The sequence below is a fragment of the Haliotis rufescens genome, unplaced genomic scaffold, assembly GCF_023055435.1.
Source record: "Haliotis rufescens isolate VD_foot unplaced genomic scaffold, xgHalRufe1.0.p SCAF_10, whole genome shotgun sequence".
NCBI classification, from domain to species: domain Eukaryota; kingdom Metazoa; phylum Mollusca; class Gastropoda; order Lepetellida; family Haliotidae; genus Haliotis; species Haliotis rufescens.
Window position 1 is genome coordinate 8,695,184 of NW_025963780.1, and position 21,966 is coordinate 8,717,149.

General features: G+C 37.8%; 1 protein-coding gene and 1 long non-coding RNA gene across 8 annotated transcripts in view; one reads left to right on the forward strand and one right to left on the reverse strand.

Annotated features, from left to right (window-relative positions):
- Nucleotides 1-21,966, reverse strand: part of LOC124118617 (protein piccolo-like) — a 109,920-nt gene that overhangs the window by 70,368 nt on the left and 17,586 nt on the right. Inside the window, exon 1 of one of the 7 annotated variants that reach the window (XM_046480798.2) lies at nucleotides 4,397-4,553. The exons of the other annotated variants lie outside the window; for them this stretch is intronic. The gene's annotated coding sequence lies outside the window, so the exon portion shown is untranslated. Of the gene's footprint in view, nucleotides 1-4,396; nucleotides 4,554-21,966 lie in introns of those variants that run through there. 7 annotated transcript variants of the gene reach the window in all.
- LOC124118631 lies at nucleotides 10,384-20,126 on the forward strand. The gene is made up of 3 exons (XR_006858517.2): nucleotides 10,384-10,641; nucleotides 16,669-16,737; nucleotides 18,921-20,126. It is a non-coding gene; the product is annotated as an uncharacterized LOC124118631 (long non-coding RNA).

Here is a 21,966-nt window from a genome sequence, read left to right on the forward strand (position 1 = left end):
AATCAATTTCATTAATTCATTGTCTCAATATCACACATGCAATATTCATAAATCTACATAGACAACTGAACAAGACGATCATCTCGCAATCCAACAACATAACTTTTCTGGCTTCATTTAATGCAATTTATTGCAACTGGAATTGAACCAAATGTTCTGCACATCAGTTGCACTGTTGATTTAAATAGACAGAACATACCTTATCCATTACCACCCCCAAACCTGCACAGGCAATATAAATTCTGGCTGCATTTTCATGCAGGAGACACATTAACACATATCTTGGCATCGATATCACAGTAGGAGAATCATTAGGTGCGATCGACAACCAACTTCAGAGAACATCCTTTCATCCTGATGAAATAGCAACATTGATCTGTGAATACCCAGGGACAGAGATGTGATGTGTTGCTAAACCACTGCCATCACAGTTATTGAAACATTAAGGTGTATGATGTACTTGTGAGCTGCAGTAGGACAGTTAGTTCTGTCCACTGAGTGCAGTGTATCTGATGGATGGGAAGGAAGGAGATTGAGGCAGGGTGTGTTCATACACATCACTCTAACAGTATCATAAAGGCCGCTCCATTTCAGATTCTGTCCCTATGTCATGATATGAATGTGAAATACTTTTACAAAATTTTACAAAATGAAATGGAAAGATTTGAATAGTTTCCCATTGTAGATGGGGGAAGTGGTCAAAAGTGTCACCACTCGATAAACAAAGTTTTGTCCTTTATCTGGCAGAGTCATGGGTTAGAATCCCATCTCTGCCTTGATAAATACAATCTTTGTCTTGTCTGCAGCCTACTCATATGGTAAATGTCTAGGTGCTTAAATTTGGTAACCATTTCAAATTTTGCACAGACACCTGCAAAATGAAAACATCTTGTGAGTGTGTGGTCGAGTCTAACACCCCTTTGAACAGAATACCAGTTAAATCATGGCTGAGACCTTCATGTGAAGCAGGTGCTGGTAACAAGAACATTATCAGGGCCAACTGGAATTGAGGGATCACATCAGATCTTGGAATGGTGATTCAGCAGATGGGCACAACAAGTGTAGAGACTACGAAGTGACCTACATGGATGAACTATTAACTATCCAGCTGCTGTCAGTGTATCATCAACAAATATGGCAGAATGTTTGCTTTCTTAATAACTGCCTCTACATAGCATACCCTGATACTGTGAGCTGCAGCACATTTCACTGGTTGCACCCATCAATGCCATGTTTCTAATATATCATAATTAACAACAAACTGTACATCTCTACTACATACTGTATGTACTTGGGATTTATTTACACTGTTTTTAAGTTACTTTCAAAAAGCACAAAAAGATAACAGCCTAATAAAAACTGTGAATTCTTCATGAAAGAAATATATGAGATTTTAACCGTCACCCATTGAATCATCTCCACAGAGAGACAAGGAAACAACAAATGTCCCCTATAGTTTTAGAGACTCACATTTACTTCTCTTCCCAATAGTTTTATATATTTATCTTTTTGCATTTCCTATATATCAGAAAACAAATGTTTAAAGTGGCATTTATTCCCCACACCTTGTTCAAGCATCTATTAAGCAGACATAAGGACATTCTTGCAGGCCATTACCTAGAGACAGATAGTCCAAATAGATGACATGATGAATCTTCATCTAAACATCAAGAAGGTGATGCAACGTCTACCCATCCAGGAACCAAAGTGGATGCATGTCAGTTTGGACTTAATATCATTGACTGTATTTATGAAATGTTTATTTATCAGAGAATGAAGAAGTGTAAATCAAGTGCTGACAGCAATACAGAAGCAATTATGAAAATCACACTTTGAAGTTTATAGAGATTATCATTGTGTTTTTGCCCATCTACATGATCAAGTACGATTTCCTCAAAATATCAAGTAAGTTTTGACCTAATTCAGCTTACGGTTATTTCCTTCATAAACAAATGGCCATGTTTTTTCATCAGTCACCAATTAGTGCTGATGCTGTCAAAGTAATCATAACTAACACAAATGAACACAAGCATATTGTAAATAACTATAAAAGTTGTTCAATCAGCAGCACTTAAATGATATTCCCTTTAAGTTATCTATGTGAGATGCGACGTGTTTACCATATCTAATTAACATTACCATGCACTTGTTTACGCACTGTTTACTGTAACATGTATTCACATCCGCTTACCATGATATTGTGAATAATGTATTCCATAATACAACAGAATATTTTAAATGTTGCATGTCAATAATCACAAGTATCATATTTACAATAATGCAAACATGATAACCCATATGATATACTGGAAACTGTGTAAGTAGAGTAAATAAAGTAGTGATAACCCATATGTCATACTGGAAACTGTAAGTAGAGTAAATAAAGTAGTGATAACCCATATGTCATACTGGAAACTGTGTGCGTGGAGTAAATAAAGTAGTGATAACCCATATGTCATACTGGAAACTGTAAGTAGAGTAAATAAAGTAGTGATAGCACATATGTCATACTGGAAACTGTAAGTAGATTAAATAAAGTAGTGATAACCCATATGTCATACAGGAAACTGTAAGTAGAGTAAATAAAGTAGTGATAACCCATATGTCATACTGGAAACTGTGTGCGTGGAGTAAATAAAGTAGTGATAACCCATATGTCATACTGGAAACTGTGTGCGTGGAGTAAATAAAGTAGTGATAACCCATATGTCATACTGGAAACTGTGTGCGTGGAGTAAATAAAGTAGTGATAACCAATATGTCATACTGGAAACTGTAAGTAGAGTAAATAAAGTAGTGATAACCCATATGTCATACAGGAAACTGTAAGTAGAGTAAATAAAGTAGTGATAACCCATATGTCATACTGGAAACTGTAAGTAGATTAAATAAAGTGGTTATAACCCATATGTCATACTGGAAACTGTGTAAGTAGTGTAAATAAAGTAGTGATAACCCATATGTCATACTGGAAACTGTGTGCGTGGAGTAAATAAAGTAGTGATAACCCATATGTCATACTGGAAACTGTGTAAGTAGAGTAAATAAAGTAGTGATAACCCATATGTCATACTGGAAACTGTGTAAGTAGAGTAAATAAAGTAGTGATAACCCATATGTCATACTGGAAACTGTGTGCGTGGAGTAAATAAAGTAGTGATAACCCATATGTCATACTGGAAACTGTGTGCGTGGAGTAAATAAAGTAGTGATAACCCATATGTCATACTGGAAACTGTGTGCGTGGAGTAAATAAAGTAGTGATAACCCATATGTCATACAGGAAACTGTAAGTAGAGTAAATAAAGTAGTGATAACCCATATGTCATACTGGAAACTGTAAGTAGATTAAATAAAGTGGTTATAACCCATATGTCATACTGGAAACTGTGTTAGTAGTGTAATTAAAGTAGTTGTACATGTTGTATGTGCAGCAGTAGGGGCTGCTGGTGTCCTGTTGGTACAGGGTCACCAGCAAGGTGTAAACTACCTCCCATCATGCCCCAGGTTACAACACAGAAAGTGGGCCATGAATATCTCAATATCACACCTGCAATGTTAAGCTCCTATGTAGATCTCACTGCCCCCTACAGTTCAATGAAACTGAAATTGGACATTAACCGACAATGTAGTAAAAGTGTCTGCATAGAAAGGCCTATTAATAATGATACAAAAAGGTGCATAAGTAAAATTGGTTAGATTTGGATTTGACAAAAAGTGAAGTTAACTATTTATGAAAACTTTAATGCATTTTGAAACATTTAAAAATGTTAGTAGGATTATTTATTCTTCAGCTTTTATTACTTGGCATATATTTTATGGATATACAGTGAAAAATCATAAATTAACTTCACTGAGGAAACTAACAGATTACAAAATGTCTGAATTAACAAATCCAAGGTTCGAAGTGATGTCTCTGTGCATATCTACTGTCTGTTTAAATCCACTGTGAACAGCAAGGAGCCATTATGATTCCACATGGGTTGTCAGCAACTACTCTCCAAACACCTCCATATTTCCTGGTCAAGAAAACATCATGGTGAACGTGAACACACAGAGAGAAGCAGGTGAGTTTGAGATTAATCAACTACTGCTGAAACTGTGACCTGTTCATCTGTCAAACATCTGGGATTGTAATTGCTTCAGGGAAACACCTGTTGCAGTAGCATTTCAAATATAAAACTTACAGTTGCAACCTGGGCTGCAACAATTCACATTGGCAACATGCAAGTCAAATCCAGATCAAAGCTATCTGTGTCTCAAATAACAGAGAAAAGCAAGTTAAATATAACTTCTGACAGGCGACCATTCAAATACTGGGTCACACCCACAACATGTGAACAAACTGTCAGCCCACCCATTCAAAGTAGTTGTTACAAATGTTCCTAGCCCTCACCTTCTTACAGTTGACTTCACAGTATATCCTAGAGCAAATGTCCATGAAATATCCAACTTTTCACTGACATAGTCCCTGTGTTTTGCCCAGTTTCCAGTGAGAGAGGATGCAAGGTATTGCCAACAAAATGCTCCCCAACTGTGTGCAAAACCTGAATGTTAAGACTGAACGCTTGACTGACTTGGGATACCTGTCTGAGGCTACTAGGCTTGCAGAGGCTCCTTTTCACATATTAACTGGAATAGCCCATTATCATCCTGAGGTGACAGTCGGTTTAGTTGCTGTTCACTCAACCGTAAATTGTGTTGTTTTAAACTATCGAACTATGGTTGTCTAACTAATGGGAGGTAGAGGCTATAAGATGGAGCACCATCCAGTCAGTCTATAAGCCAGCTGGAATGTTTTATCAGGCCTTTCTTCCTTAATTTCACTTTTGATCATGTTCATATGAAAATTTCCATCTCAGCACAGAAATCCTTTCAGTGTCATCTCAGCTTTCTATTATTTTCCATTAATTAAATATATTCCTCCACCTACTATATATATTCTGTATAACGTACCATGCTCATTATTCAGCCTTGCTTGACCCAGATAAAAGGATCTATAGCAAAACATCTACTTTACAGTAAGGAAAGAATTACTTCCTTAGTATTTGACCTGTCATGATGCTTGAACTTTGAACAATACTTGGCATTGCATAATAGTGTATAGTGGGAGTAAATGAGTGAGTCAAATATAAAGGCAAGTCAGCAGTATTTCAGCTATTAGTAGTCAGGTTACCATGTTAATAAAACATCATATAAATATGTGCCAAGAATGCAATATATTCGTCCATCACTTTCAAAACAAAATAACACAATCCAAGAAAAAGAAAAGCAAAACAGGTAACATAATTCTTATAACAGGGGATTTCTAATTTGTAGACGAGGCAGAAAAAACAATTTCCTATTAATGTTCAATATTTGTTTATTCTTCATCAAAGTCAGGACAACACCAGCTTGGCTCACTTATAAATGTTTCCCTATTCTGCAGCAAGTCTAGGTGTGGGGGACGGTGACCTGTCTCACAAGATACAATAGTAAAAAGTCACCTCTCTTCCCTTGCAACAATGGTAACCTCCATGGAAAACCTAGCCCTGATTGAAATCCACAAAACTGTGAAGTTCTTCTGCAATCAACAGGGGTCATAAGTGCATCTTTATTGCAGGTCTTGTGCAGTTGCATTGTTCCTTGAGGTGGCCTATAAGAAGTCAGTGACTCCAAAAGAATCTCTTTCTTCCAGTCCGTGAGTGAGTAGTTGTGCGAGTGAGTGGGATGGAGGTCTTAATGGGGGATTGTTTTATTCCACATTGGTGATACATATGACATTACCAAATTGGGTTTACACATTAAATGCATGTCACAATCAATGCATGTCCCTATATTTGTTTGATGAAACACTAACCTAACACTGTATGAGACATCCCAATGAGGCCATAATTTTTTAGCAAAAAGCTGTTCCAAGTCAAAAATGGAATTAACTTTCAGTATTGTAAACCTGTGTGTGTTCTCTGTAAAAACCTTCCCATGTTCTTCTAGTTCACATTATCAAATAGTAAAGATTTAGTCAGACATTTTCATTATTCAACTGTGGGATGAAAGCTGCAATTATATATTATGGTGAACATATACCACTCCAAGTATACACTGTGAATGTTTTATGTATATCGTGTTTCACACGTTAATATCCAATACAAGCAATGTAAGGAGCTGCTGTTGTAGACTTGGGACACACTGACATATCTCCTCCTAATCTAATGTGGGAGGTGGTCTGCCCCAGACTCCCTGCCAGAGGTCTGTATTGTCAGGATGTTTCACATATTGTCATCAGTGCCTGTTGCAGCTTATCAGCCACTTATTAGGTCTAACAGAGACATTGTTGTAACAAATTTGGGTTAGAGATTAGGACATAGTATTTTAGCACTTGAACATGATGAATGAAGGGTGAATGAAAGTCAACCTGAGGCAAATCATTGAGGCAGAGTGAGTGAGGGGAACAAAATCTGTCTGGATATCAAACATTGTTTGGTGATTCAAGGGTACAGTATCGGCCCTGTACCCTTGTGGTGGGTTGTTACAAAGTGTGACATGACTGATGGTGTGTATGTGGTGATTCAAGGGTACAGTATCGGTCCTGTACCTTGTGGTGGGTTGTTACAAAGTGTGACTTGCCTGATGGTGTGTATGTGGTGATTCAAGGGTACAGTATCGGTCCTGTACCTTGTGGTGGGTTGTTACAAAGTGTGACTTGCCTGATGGTGTGTATGTGGTGATTCAAGGGTACAGTATCGGTCCTGTACCTTGTGGTGGGTTGTTACAAAGTGTGACTTGCCTGATGGTGTGTATGTGGTGATTCAAGGCTACAGTATCGGTCCTGTACCTTGTGGTGGGTTGTTACAAAGTGTGACTTGCCTGATGGTGTGTATGTGGTGATTCAAGGCTACAGTATCGGTCCTGTACCTTGTGGTGGGTTGTTACAAAGTGTGACATGACTGATGGTGTGTATGTGGTGATTCAAGGGTACAGTATCGGTCCTGTACCTTGTGGTGGGTTGTTACAAAGTGTGACTTGCCTGATGGTGTGTTAGCCAGACTATGTGGATAATGACATTAACACTTAGCTAAATCATAAATTATCAAATTAGACATATTGTTTTAACATTTATGATGTTACAACTGATTTATGAACTACACACTCTTTTCAGACCATAAATTATGTTAATAAATAAAACACTGAAATACAACGATGACATCAGGGGAGCAGATGGACAGATGGCAGATTTCCTTGTTGGAAATTGTCGTATGACTACTAATGCAGCACACTGTGACAACAACAGCATGTACCAATAATGTTCCCTCAGTGATGCAGCAATATAATGTGCTTGCAGGGAATTACAATTCTCAAGGAATTACCGCTCCTAGACTGTTCTGTACCACAACACAAGCTACATATCCGGCGCTCTGAATCAACACTGCTTGACTGACATCCACATGATGTCAGTGATAGTTATAATCACGGGGGAGTCAAATTGAACTTTCTACCACTTGCATAGTATCTACCCGTGTGGAAAGTACATCTTTTTTAAAACCATTGAATGAATGATCTCTCATCATGTGACAGGATCGGAAACAAAACAAAATTATTATTCACCTACAGATCCCATTTGAAATGCAGAACTAAGGAAATATCTAATTAAATTACAGTGCATTTGTGTGAGACAATGATATTGTTCCTGTTGCATGAAGTAGGTATTAATTCAACACCTTCTCTGTCATTGTTATGTGTAGACACGTACCGTCTTCACTCTGATACAATGAGAAACACCAGCTGACATATTCTTGCTTTATACAAGGGAACTTGATTCACTCAGCCTATACTAATGGGATAAGACATAAAGCTGTTCTCCTCCCACAGTAATCCACATCCATGAAGTATGTTTCTGTTGTAAAACACTGCTCCAACAAGCCCTTACTGTTCAAAGAGGCACAAGGTTTCTTCAAAACAACATAGAAATCACAAAACAAATATATATGGACATCCTCTTTTATAACTTCATTCACAATAAATAACAAAATAAATCTGCTTTCCACTAAACACAAAATTGGTTCTGTAGCAACTTGAGGGTAAAGTAATTGAAACGTTTGTCAGTGAATCCTGGTGGGTAGAGTTTGTTCAACTAGCAGTGAGCTGGGGTTTCTCTCTGTGCAGCAACATTCCAGGAGTATCGCTGAATACATGTGGGGAAGCACCCCCTGGTTTGGCAGGCAAACGATTCAGTTTGAGGATGGTGTGATGCCACTTTGACAGTGGTTCAGTTAATTCATGGCAGGTCAGCTACGTGTGGGCAGGGCTCTATTAGCTATTAAAACATGCACCAGTGCAACCTATAATTGTAAAATGCAACCTAATATTTATTAATGCATGCACTGAGTCCATGTAACACAAAATTCAAATTTGTGTCTGACTTACCCTTACTTGTCCACACAACATTGATCTTTGTATACACTCAGTACCTCCAAATCTTATTTACCATACTACATTACTACTTGCTGTGCTGTGAGTAAGAGATCTGAAATTGTACTTATTTAGAGTAGTTATGCATTTATGTTTCAACTTTGATAAACTTATGGGATTAAACAATTATCTGTTTTAAACTTTTTAACAGTTCGCTGTACACAAATCTTATCCTGCCATTATCCCTTTTATTAAAGTTTACTATTGCAGTGATATAGATAAAGTATATTTAAGAATTGACTTTCACTTTGTGTGAGTCATTGGCGTATGAACCTTCAGAGTGAGGGCCAAACTGTATGAACGTCGGAGGTTGTGGGTATTTAAGTAAGTGGATGTACATATTTATTTTCTTTTTTTCATATTTTAGTGCTGATGAATTGCAAAATGAATTTCCCTTTGGCTAATAAAGTCTTTGGTGTTTGGTGTTCTCCAAGTACATGCCCCTCCAGTATAATCTGCCAAGTCCTACACAAGTTGGCCTGCCCTGGTGTTGAGGTGGCAGGTAGTGGCACCAAGTCACAGTATGGCTGGCAATCAGCAAGCCAAACAGTGATAGTCTGCTTGTTAATGTAAGTGTGAAGTAACTAACACAAAACAAGCACGGCCACTTGATGAGGAAAATCATAATCAGAAGTGACATCTGCTTTTACAAAATAGTCCCATGTTAAACAAAAACATAATGTCGCAAAAAGCAAAAAGGAAATTCCATGTAACATTGGAAACCTGCCAGGTATAATATTCCCACTGTTAATCTGAAGGATATCACAGTAACAGAACAAATGCATCAACTGTTATCACAATTATCACAATCATGACTGTTAGAACAGGAAAGTGACAGAGCACCTTATACACAACCTCTACATATCAGCTAGAAGATACGATGAGATACAGCTAGAAGATACGATGAGATACAGCTAGAAGATACGATGAGATACAGCTAGATTGATAGAAGTCTGAGATAACGACAACTGTCACTGCATATTCTCAAACATCAAGGGGACGGGCTAAATCTGGAGATAGATATCTGGCCACCTTTGACGTCACAAATCTTTTGGATGATAGCCAACTGGGGCTATCATTCATAAATGGTTCAAAGCCATCACAGTCAATATTTACATGGACAGGTACTGGCTTGAGACACTGACTGTTTTTTCCTGTATTGATATGTGACTTGCAGCAAAACTCACTGGTATTTTTAAGATGAATTTATGTCATTGTCATCCTCATCAAAGTACCAACATTTTGCTGTTCTGGGTACCTGGAGGACGTGACCAATTCATGCCTGTCAACACCACAAAGATCACTCTTTTCATCAGCCTATGATGTTACTTTCAAAGATTTATTTCTTCAAAATCCAATAATCTTCTTAAAACAACACAGACATCTTTACACAATCACAACCCCCCATAAGAGTTTTTGCTAAATTCACTCAATGCTGATGGAAGGATACGAGGGATCACCTGCAGAGGGATGCATGTGTTGGCTATAAAAAGATTTTGTACTCTGATGAAAAAACAGATTGCAGTAAACACAACATGTTTCACTCTCAGTGTTCCCTTGTTTATGTCCATCAGTATATCTGACATTGAACTTCTACCAGCCCTCTCCATACTTGTATCACCAAGCTTACTTACATACTTATCTGCCTTCCGTCACATGAACCATAAACTATACTGCCACCGGCCCACCCTGCTGTTTTATTGTCTACACACGATATTTCATAAGCTATCCTTGCTGTCACACATCTCCGACCTCTGGGACAAGGTCAAACGGCAGTCCCAACAAAGGTCAGCGATGACAATCGAGATGACCCCTTGAGAACAAAAGTTGTTATGAGAATGTTCCTGTCCTAAGGATGAATGTTATGCTATACTTGTGTTGGTAGGGAAGACAATAACAACAGTAATTAACATTATTACATTTCACATGAACCTTAAACCATGATGACAGAATGTTCTCCTGCACATTCCTATTTAGCCATTGTTACTCACTGTTAGATAGTGTATTAACGCATACATGCTCACAAGGAGAAGCTAGCTTTCTAATGTCTGCAGAGTGAGTGAGTTAAAGTTTAACATCGCCTCAGGATTACTTCAGCCATATAGCGACTAATATCTGCAGAGATGAGGAGGAGGAGGAGGAGGAGGATGACATACATACTTGTACCTCCTACAACTTTATCTATATACAATGGTATGTTTGTCTAATTTGTCATGATGAGCAAACAGGATATTTATTAAGCTGTTTTCTGTTACTTATGTTTCTCAAACTGAGAAATTTTAGTTTTCTATACCACACACCTGTGTAGATTAGAGAAGGTCCTTGTTCTTTATTCAGGGTGGCCTGAGATTTTCATTCTAGAAAATAATAAATGTTTTAAGGTCACTTTTGTATGTCATGCTACCAAAGGTGATAGAAGTTTGTTTTGTATCCACAATTCATTATCTGGCAAATTCTTTATTTTATCTAAAAATCAAGAAAAATGTCTGCAACCTTTCATTCAGGAGATCCCTCATCAGCCCAACTCTGGGACCACCATGGCTACAATATCATAGTGGACGTTGCCAGTAGGCTTCACACATTGTATCTACACTTTGAACACCATGGCTACAGTATCATAGTGGACGTTGTCAGTAGGCTTCACACATTGTATCTACACTGGGAACACCATGGCTACAATATCATAGTGGACGTTGTCAGTAGGCTTCACACATTGTATCTACACTTTGAACACCTTGGCTACAACATCATAGTGGACGTTGTCAGTAGGCTTCACACATTGTATCTACACTTTGAACACCTTGGCTACAACATCATAGTGGACGTTGTCAGTAGGCTTCACACATTGTATCTACACTGGGAACACCTTGGCTACAGTATCATAGTGGACGTTGTCAGTAGGCTTCACACATTGTATCTACACTGGGAACACCATGGCTACAACATCATAGTGGACGTTGTCATAAGGCTTCACACATTGTATCTACACTGGGAACACCATGGCTACAGTATCATAGTGGACGTTGTCAGTAGGCTTCACACATTGTATCTACACTGGGAACACCATGGCTACAACATCATAGTGGACGTTGTCAGTAGGCTTCACACATTGTATCTACACTGGGAACACCATGGCTACAGTATCATAGTGGACGTTGTCAGTAGGCTTCACACATTGTATCTACACTGGGAACACCATGGCTACAGTATCATAGTGGACGTTGTCAGTAGGCTTCACACATTGTATCTACACTGGGAACACCATGGCTACAATATCATAGTGGACGTTGTCAGTAGGCTTCACACATTGTATCTACACTGGGAACACCATGGCTACAACATCATAGTGGACGAAGAGAATCTGTGGCATGGTGAGCAAACACTTTAATCACGGGTTAAACACGGCTTGTTTCTTAGAAAGCACATTTGCGGAATTTTGACCAGTATTTGCTAATAAAATAACATTTACCACATGTCAGTGGTATATTGTTTATATTATGCATTAATGAGTTGATGTGTTTAAAGTGAAGCATTCAATGACTCACCAGACATTAACAATAATTTGACATGCGTGTACTGAGTTCAACTCAACAGTTGACACGTTACTTTCTCCTTCAGAAGTAACATTCTACACAGCTTCACACCAGATCCTAGAAACCATATCAGTCACAATGTAACGTTTGCAGAACACAGAAACAGTCACACTCAAGCCTCCACTGCAGAAATACAAAAATAACGAGTGAGTTCGTGCATTTCCTTTCAAACATAGCATCCCTTATGCAAAGGGAACTCCTCTGAATGTTGAACCACAAATAAATCATTCTACATGTTTGAAGTTCCTGTTAGCTTGTTGAAACCATAAACAGATGTTTTGGATGTAGCGAGTTACCCATTACCCATGAAGGCAGACTAGTCACAGCACCTCCAGCTTGTAGTCGCTAAATCTGCTAGCATGAGCATCTACTTATAGGTGAACACTGCATAGTTTCATAAGCAAATGTGGCAACTTGGCCCCAGTATCTGTGACAAACTTCCTGTATCTATAGCAACTGTCAGCAGTATGGCAACAAAAGGTAGCAGATTGTATCCTCCAGATGATACATGGCTGATGGTGTAGATGATTACCGGTAGGCTGATTAGGCCGATGTCAACCAGAGGACAAGAAAGCAGATTATGTTTGAGTGATGTTACAAGTCTAAGTTTCAATGTCAAATTGGTCTGACAGTCTGCTTCCTGGTAAAGATAACCTCATATCCTGGCTTGATCCCCTGTAGGATTTCACAACTGAATGACCTATGTTGCTGAGGTGGAATGAGTGTGTGAGTGTAATGACACTGCGAAGCACAGCAATGTTTTAGTTATATCATAGCATGTAAGCTTCAGATGGAAGCCAAGAGCAGCACGGGTTGCAGGTAGGTAGTTGCCACTAGAGTTCAGTTCTTGAGCAGGGGTAATGATGCTCAAACCAAGGAACATTATCAGAGAAGAAAGGATTTGAAACTACAGCCAGTGGATCCAGACACAGCTGAGGGCTGCTTTGTTGATGCCAAACTGGCCCACTCCTTCACAGTGCTCCAGACAGGTGTACATCAGGGCACTACCCCTCCAAGTCATCCGGGTGCCATGTCACACCACCCTGTCCTGAGTTGAGGCCAGGTAATCAATAGTGGACAAACATCAGCAGACAACACATTTCAGGAATTACTCATTAAACATTTTGTTGAAATCAAACTTTATCCCCAAAATGACTGGTTTAGTTGCTTATGAGAAGAATGTTTTCTTACCCTCTTGTCTAATTTCACAAATAAATAAACATGGCAGGCTGGTCAATAGGAGCAGTAAGGGAAGAGACCTCATTATAGGAATCTTGGATTTTATTCTTCCTATATTTGTCTAGACCGACATTATTATAAAGGCTTCTCAAATTAATAAAAAAAATAAAAAAATTGACCATTAGTCTTACTTCATAGAAATAATCTGTAAAATTCGAATGGTAGGCTCCTGTTTCATCCAGCCTTGTAGAGAATGCATTACTGAACTTTTTCAAAGAAGACATATGAGTATATTGAAATACTGAGTAGACATCATCCCATCATCTACATCTGTACCAGCTTAAAGGGGAAACTGTACATCCTGTTAGATGCAGCTGAACACGCAGAGCAAAACATCCATTCGGGTCAGGGAGTTAGGAGAGCATGAGGGGAGGTGCAGCCTGTTTTGCCAAAGAGTCAATAATAGCAATAGCAGGAGAATGGTCAACCCTGAAGGTTGTCCCTGCAGTTTCCCCTCCCATGACCCTGTGCCAACCCTCACCCCCTTTAGTGAGTGAGCAGCGCCAGCAGAGTTGACATGACAACATAGCCAATGATACCAGTATTTATTCCTTCCTGCCAAAATGGGTCACAGCTTCCTTAGTCAATCTGCCACATAAACTTAAAACAGTTCTTTTGACACATGTGCCACACTGAATGATGGCTTTGGCAACTTTACAGACTTTACAACCTCTGAAAATATCTCAGAAACAGATGGATGTCACATCAAAACATATACTTTTGACTTGCTGACGGCCAAGAGAAGCATGAATTTCACTGTGTAGTACGACAGATTCACAATCACCTATTATTTCAGAAAGGTGACATCAAAAGAAAATCAAACTTAATTATACCCCACACTCCAATCACTAGGTCACAAATCCAACACATGTGCAGTGAAGCATGTTTACACCCAAGGTCTGTTCCAACAGTCTTTGTTGAAGAACAGGACACTGATTCACGCCTAATAACAGATGAGTATGCTTCAACATAGCTGATGACAATTTCTGACAAACTCAGAAATCCCCAAATATTCTTAGTAGCAGGGAGGCAGGAGAAGGCTTGTATGTTTAAATAATACCCTTACAAGTTTAGGTAAATGCCAAATACTTAGGGTCTTGGTCTATGTTTACTTGCGACCATTTGCAAATGGTAATTATGTCTCTCACCACACCACATCAAATGTCAAATAGTGGCAAGCCTACTCAGAAATTCCCGCTGTAAACAGACAGCGATTGTTGGCCAGTTCCGTGGCTTAACCTGAACTTCCTAACTCCATGTGGTGTGCAGTATGTTCATGCAGATGTACATGCCCTTGTACCCAGGCATTAACTTCCCCTGCACAGTGCTTGTTAATGTCCTGGCTAAACAAACTATTTCCATCACCTTTAGTCCTGAATCAGTCCAGTGCCCATAGCACCTCAATTCCTTCATCTCTGATAACAAAAACAATAATGGCTGCATTAAATTGCTTCCTTGCTTTACAAATAAGTCTGTCGTATATCTCAGAATAGTACAGAATCAAACACAATGGTGTCATTCATTTAAAGTACATTTATTTCATTGTGTTTCTAACATCTGATGTGTATTTTTGTTGTAGTATCTATTCTAAATTTGAATCTAGGAGAATCACATAAAATCAACCATGACAACAGTTTTATTTTTCTTATTTTTCACCTACATCTTGGCATATTATACAAGAAATTCAACCCAACAAGATAATGGTCTTGTCTTTACAGAACTTCCAAAGGATAACATATTTGTACTTTTATATATATAACAGTTTCATGTTTATCACTACCATATAATGTTTCTAGGAAGTACTAATTCACATTCTGAGAAGTTTTACTTTTTTCTCAACACCTTTGTCACAGAAGAAAATACAGTCTAAGAATAACTGTGAATGCCTTACAATTGGGTCAAAAGTGACTTGAATACAGTTTCCTGATTTCAATCTCTCTGCAAACATTTCATGGATGTTCATGGTGACCCTGCCATGTGAAAGACCTTGACCTCACAAAACAACATAATATATTTACATATTGATTACAATAATGACTAAAGTGAGTTTGTGTTTCTTTGAGAACATGTATGCTAGGCCATAATTACATAAAATGGACAAAGAAAAGGAAACTGAAAAAGTAGAAGTAAAACGTTTCGTAAAATATAAATAAAGACAACCTCAAAGTAGAAGTTAATGTAATGGACCATTGAAGTGAAAAATAAAATGTATGTAAAAGCATAATACATAAGATGTCAAGTCAGATGAGATCATCTGTAAATGTCCTGTTGCTTGTCAAGTCATGAAACAGAACAGAATATGACAATCTCTGTTGAGGGGACATTGACAAATCACATTCTGGAAGTTGGTGACTGCATGCCCTGAGTACCTGGACATCAGAGTTGACAGTTTGGTTACCTGGAGATCATTTCAATATAGAAGTGTACAGCAAGCTAGTCACATCACGTGGCATTGAAGCAGAGGCATAACCTATTGGCAGCTACACCAGCCTCCTCATCTATCTGTTCAGGTGTTAGCATCACATTGCAGCTCAAACTACCATCACCTTCCACAAGCACACTGTCACACTGCCAAAGGCAAAAGTAGTCTTAATAAATGAGAAACTGTCACTTCCAATGAGAATATATTTGCTAATCAGCATTTTTGTGTCATTGTAGACAATTCATTACATTCACCAGCATTACACTACTCATCATGTAATACCCTTCCTTTAAGGTTTTTACTATTGTCTTGCATAGAGGGTCTTAGACAAGGATGTTTGTTGAGTGTGGAATGGATTTGGGCAAATATTGATAACTGTTTCACACATTCAGCCATTGTGGACATGGGATACCCATTTTGGTTCATTTACAAAATCACAGTGACTAACTGTTGGAGACTTAAGGATTGCTTCAAGATAATGCTCATTTTGCACTAGATATTATTATATATAAACACCAGACTTGCATTGAGTGTGTGAGCCAAAGCTGCTACTGCCAACATCAATATTGAGCCAGGCAAACCAGTGGTTGACATCATGAACAAGCAGTCAGAGCATGAGTATGTGGCAGTGTCAATTGGATGGTACTTTAATGTCTTTATTTGGTTTCTTTGTACATATCTATTTTACAATTATTGGATGTAACATGGTGTTTTATATTTTATGGTTTAAAGGTAAAATAAGAATAAAAATAATGTTTAAGTCATAAAAAGGTTGTTAAAAATATTGATGGTTGGTGGCAGTATTCTAACGTTTGTGGTTTTAAGCAAATGTCAATTAGATTGACATTTGGTTTTGTTTATTAGTTTATATGAATTTCATTCATCTGAATGGTTACGACGTCAGAGCTATCTAAAGTATAGCTTTTCATTGGCTAATTTCAAAAACTAAGATTGTCTTCTTTGCAGCAATCTAACCACCTCACAAGCACAGAACAGCACATGAGGCAACAACAAGGTGGCAACAGGATTAAACAGGTCAGTTAAATACTTAAACACTAAATTATGATTAGGTTCATTAGTTCTTTTATATGTCCATTAAATATGTTGTTTCTTAGAAATTAAAGTTATTTAGTATCTTGTTAAATATGATAATGTTGAAAAATGTATTTAAGTATCTAAAGTATCTAATGTTGGTCAACTAAGTCGAAGCTAAAGTCCATTTAGAAGTGTAGAAAGTTGCAATAAATGTTCTGATTAGAGTTAAAAATAGTTATTAAATGTCAGCTTTTGTCAGTTGGCTGTGTGTATATATATCAAATGGTTTTGTTTGAATTGTGTGAATGGAGACCATGAGTGAAAGTGAATGCACTGTCACAATGTTGTATGATGGTGTTTGTGAACTACAGGCAATCTACGATCATCCAGGGTGAGTCACCACATTTAATTACATGGCTCAATTCCACAAATAGGTAAGGCTTATTATCATGTTTAAATATATTTTATCTTTATGTACACTTTTTGTGTAATCTTTGAGGGTTACGACATTTATTTAAATGTACGTCATCTTACTTGTGGAATGATGTGTATGTTAGGTATATGTGTAAGTATTGTTTTAATTGTGAGTATGTGGGCAAAACATGGTATTTGGCAGGAGATTATCTCCCTTGGCGTGATAACATATGTCCTGACTAATTGGTAAATTTGTATAACACTTTACATGTGTTGTAAAGCCATAGTACTTATACTCCTTTTTTTATTTAAGGGACTTGTGAAATTTATGTATAATTGATATAATTTATGGCCGTTACTATTCTGTTGTTTCAAGGCCATTCATTTCTACATTTCAACAACTCTCCATGTCAACAACTCTGAATCTGAATAAAAACCAATCACAACCCCACAGCGTGTCATGTTTCACCTTTGGCTTCTAATCAGCTGTAACAATGACACACAATCAGCCACGCCACCTATTGCTAACATCTGATGTTTTGTCAGCTACTACTTACTAGTATAGGTTTCGGACCCTGGAATGTAAAATCCTCATGAGTCCCCCTTGAAGGTTAGGAGGCTGAATAAAGGGGTTACATTAAAAGGGTTATCTACTCAAAAACTGACTAGATTTGATCTTCCAAGTAATAAAAGTCAGACAATTCAATACAGAAAAACATGTGAGACATCGTGTAAAAAGTCACTTGTTAAAAATCCCAAGAAATCTGACCTTTCTGCATTCTCTCTATGCAGATATTTAATAGAGCATGACTCACATACAACACAGTGAAACATATCAAAGTGGTTTCTGTATGTGTATCTACATACACACAAAGACAAGTCCATGTGACTATTTGTACATGTGTACAGTCCCCAGTGAACATGTTCTTTGTGTCTGTACTTCCACTACCTGGCTTTGAATACAGGGTGAACACACTAAGTGTGTGAATGCAAGAGTGAGTTAATGCTCCTGTTATCAACATATCACCAGTGTGACAGCCAGGGACGTTCTGGATGAGCTTCAAATATTGATCGGCAGTCAACAACCAGGTGTTCTGCATCATGTTGCTTAAACCATCCTATGACTGCTGAGCGATTTATGGGGTTATATCAGTGTTTTATAAAACTCAGTTACTCCAACCACTTCCTAATTACCTCTCAACCATCCCCCAATTACTTCAAGCACCTCCCAATTAATTCAACCTCTTCCCAATTACTTCAAGCACTTCCCATTTAATTCAACAACCCCCCATTTACTTCAACCATTTCCCCCAATTACATCAACCTCTTCCCAATTACTCCATCCACCTCCCAAATACTTCAACCACACCCCCACACCCCAAAATTACTTCAACCTGTTCCCAATTACTTCAACCTTTTCCCAATCAATTAAACCACCTCTCAATTACTTCAACCACCTCTCAATTACTTCAACCACCTCTCAATTACTTCATCCACTCCCGAAATTACTTCAAGCACCTTCCAATTACTTCAAGCACCTTCCAATTACTTCAAGCACCTTCCAATTACTTCAAGCACCTTCCAATTACTTCAAGCACCCCCAAATACTTTAACCAGTTTCCAATTACCTAACACAACTAATGTGTGTTTTAATAATCTCCTGGACATAACTAGGTTGTAAACAGTCAACCTTGTAATCCTGACATATATAGTACAAGGCTGACATTTATAGCTCCATATGTAGATACATCTTTCTGCTTGTATTACAGTTATCATCCATGGGACGGGACTTGTCTCCATGGCATTTCTATTTCAAGATATATACAAAGATATAGGCTTCACACATTGTAGTCATGTGGGGAATCAAACCAAGGTCTTCAGCATGATGAGCAAATGCTGTAACTGCTTGGCTATCCCCAACACCCGTGAGGGAGCTAAGAGGAAATGGAGGAACTAGAGGGCAGTTTTGGTCACATGCTGGAAATTCAAGAGTAAAATTGTATAACATACCACTTATTCATACATATATTATGGGTGAAACGATACAGCAAGGTCATAACACGATATGTATCACGATACATAGGTCATGATGGAAAACATATCACGATGTGCATATTTACGTCAAATCGTGTGGAAATTTCTTGACTCTAAAATATTTCAGAGCAGGTTCAAAAGGAAAATCTAGCTGTGGACACATATTCGTAGAGGCTATTTTTTGTAGTGAACTTGAAATGTTAATTACCACACATTTTGCCGATATTTGTCTTACAAAAACACTGGGGGGTCATTAAACGAGTAGTAAGTGATGTATTTTAGAAAGTGTATTGTCTTGCAATGATACAGAAAGAAACATAGTGTATCGTAATGTTGCATGAAAACTCATGGTGTACCAGTTCACTGATGTATCGTTTCATTCCCAACATATATGATCAAACATTCTGTTGAATATAATGTCCATTCTCATTATACGTTCATTGACAAGATTAAAAGTACTTTACCAAAGAAAACTTAAATCTACTTCCGACAAAAGACAAATATAATCACGACAAGGACACTAACAGAGAAATCTGTCAGCTTGTTGTAAGGTGATTAACACAACTGCTTCCTGATGATGAAATAAATACGTTTGCAGGAATTCTCATGGAAACAAATACAAAAGCAGATGTATAAGCTTCAAGTAAATACATTTCACTTTTTCTGAAAATGCCTTTTTATCAGTTGAGACAACATGTTTAAGCTGAATTTTCAAACAATTTAATTCAATTATGTCTGTGGTTTACTTCAAAACAACATCACATATTTCAGATGAAAGCAACTGCTTAGCAGAGGGGAAATGTAATATTGACAGTTAAAATAACAGTTTCAGTGGTGTGTAAGTCTGTGTTTAAAATAGCTGTACATACAAATAATTACAGATTAACAGAGCTAGAACAAAGCTGCCCAATGTGTTGGAAGCATCGTCAATGGCAGATATGTACAGGTCTTTCTTGGAATGTGTGTCGCTCGTATCTTTCAAGGTTGTTTGTTGTTTTAACAGTTCTTTGGATTTTTGGAAAAAATAGTGCCATCGCACTGCAGCTCACCCGGATATGTCAGCAACAGTTTAAATGCTTTTTGAGAAATTTAAGAGCATTACATATTTCATTTTGAGTAGATAAGGCTTAGCAGTGGCCAAAATTGTTTTAATAAAGATATCTGCTGCGGCTGTCGTATTGAACATCTGATTGGAATTCAGGTGCCATTATTGGAGGGAACAAGCATGTGAAGTTTCAACTTCATTTTTTCAGAGCGAATTTTGGAGCATGGTCAAATGCAAAGGTCACATCAAGGTCAAACTCTAAGAGACAGAAACAGAATATAAATGTTACAGGCCACCTATACCTAGTTTCATTACATTTTGAATGGAAATGACTGAATTAGGGCTATAAATAGCATTTTCAATGAGGCTGTCATGGCTTCCATATTGAAAATTAGATTTGAAGGTGTCACTATCGAAGTGATGAGTGAGTGAGTTGGTTTAATACCTTTTAGCAATAATCCTGCATTATCAAGGCAGGGGACAACAGAAATGGGCTTCACACTTTGTACCCATGTGGGGAAAATGCTTTAACCACTAGGCAACCCCACCACCCCTTGAAGAGATGAAGCATGTGAAGTTACAGCTTCATACATATGGGTTATAAATACAGGAACAATACTTTCATAGCAAGCTCTTTTAGAACTGTCATAAAGTAAGATAATAGTTATGTCTTAGCAAAGACTTGTGATATTTTGTTAGGGATTTGTTAACAAGACAGGGGTATGAGGGTGTGCAAGTTTCATAACAATCTCATTCTTACCATCTTGAAGAATAATGTTATCATCTGAGCTATTCTAGAGCAACTCCTGAAAAATAACTCTCAAATTAAAGGGTCTACTGTGACCAAAGATTGGTGTAAAAAAGATATGAATATCAGTGTTTTTTCGATTTTTCAGTCATTTCTCCATGTTGCACTGAACATTGTTCCAGCTGTACAAAGTTCATCATCAGCTCAGAAAGCACACTATATTGCAACCTCATCATATTGCCTGAAATCTGAAACAGTGACTTGATAATGGGCCTCGGGTATAACCTGTCTGTCCACCCATCCGTCAGTCAGCCATTGTCTTTGTCAGCCTTAGTGCACACCTACCAAGGTACATCTCAAGTCATCAATCACAGTACTGTCCAGGCTGACAGTCGCCATGCTGATCTGAATTTTATCTCTGTTCACAAAGAGTATGAGAAAGTCACATATCTACACAGTTCTCAGTGTTTGTTTTTGTCCTTCCAAATTGTATCATGTTGACTCAACAATCTGCAAGATACAGCACCAAGAGCCAAAAAAGATGTGGTCAACAAAGACTTGAAGCCAGCCACATGACCCTCAAAGTGCTACATTCGCTCTAAATATAACAACATTCCCAGATGCCTGTTCCAAATGTTATCAATCAACATGAGAATTGTATGGAACATACCTTACCAATGTTGTGTTTGGCATATTTTTTTTTCTATTGAGGAAATGCAATCTGCTAGGTGCAAGATCACAAATTCATGCACTCATATGCACCTTACAGGCATTGAAAATGATTTTAAAAATTGAGGATTCTCTCCTTCATCAATCTGAATACTGAACCTCATATACAAGAATCCTCTATGTTGAGATAAAAAAATCTTTTTCTTTGAAATTCCTAACTTGCCTTGCACACGTTGATCAGCATGTCAATATCTGTGGAAAAGGAATGTCATTTGGGTTTAATACATAAGCAAATTATAACATTCCTGTTGATTAATAA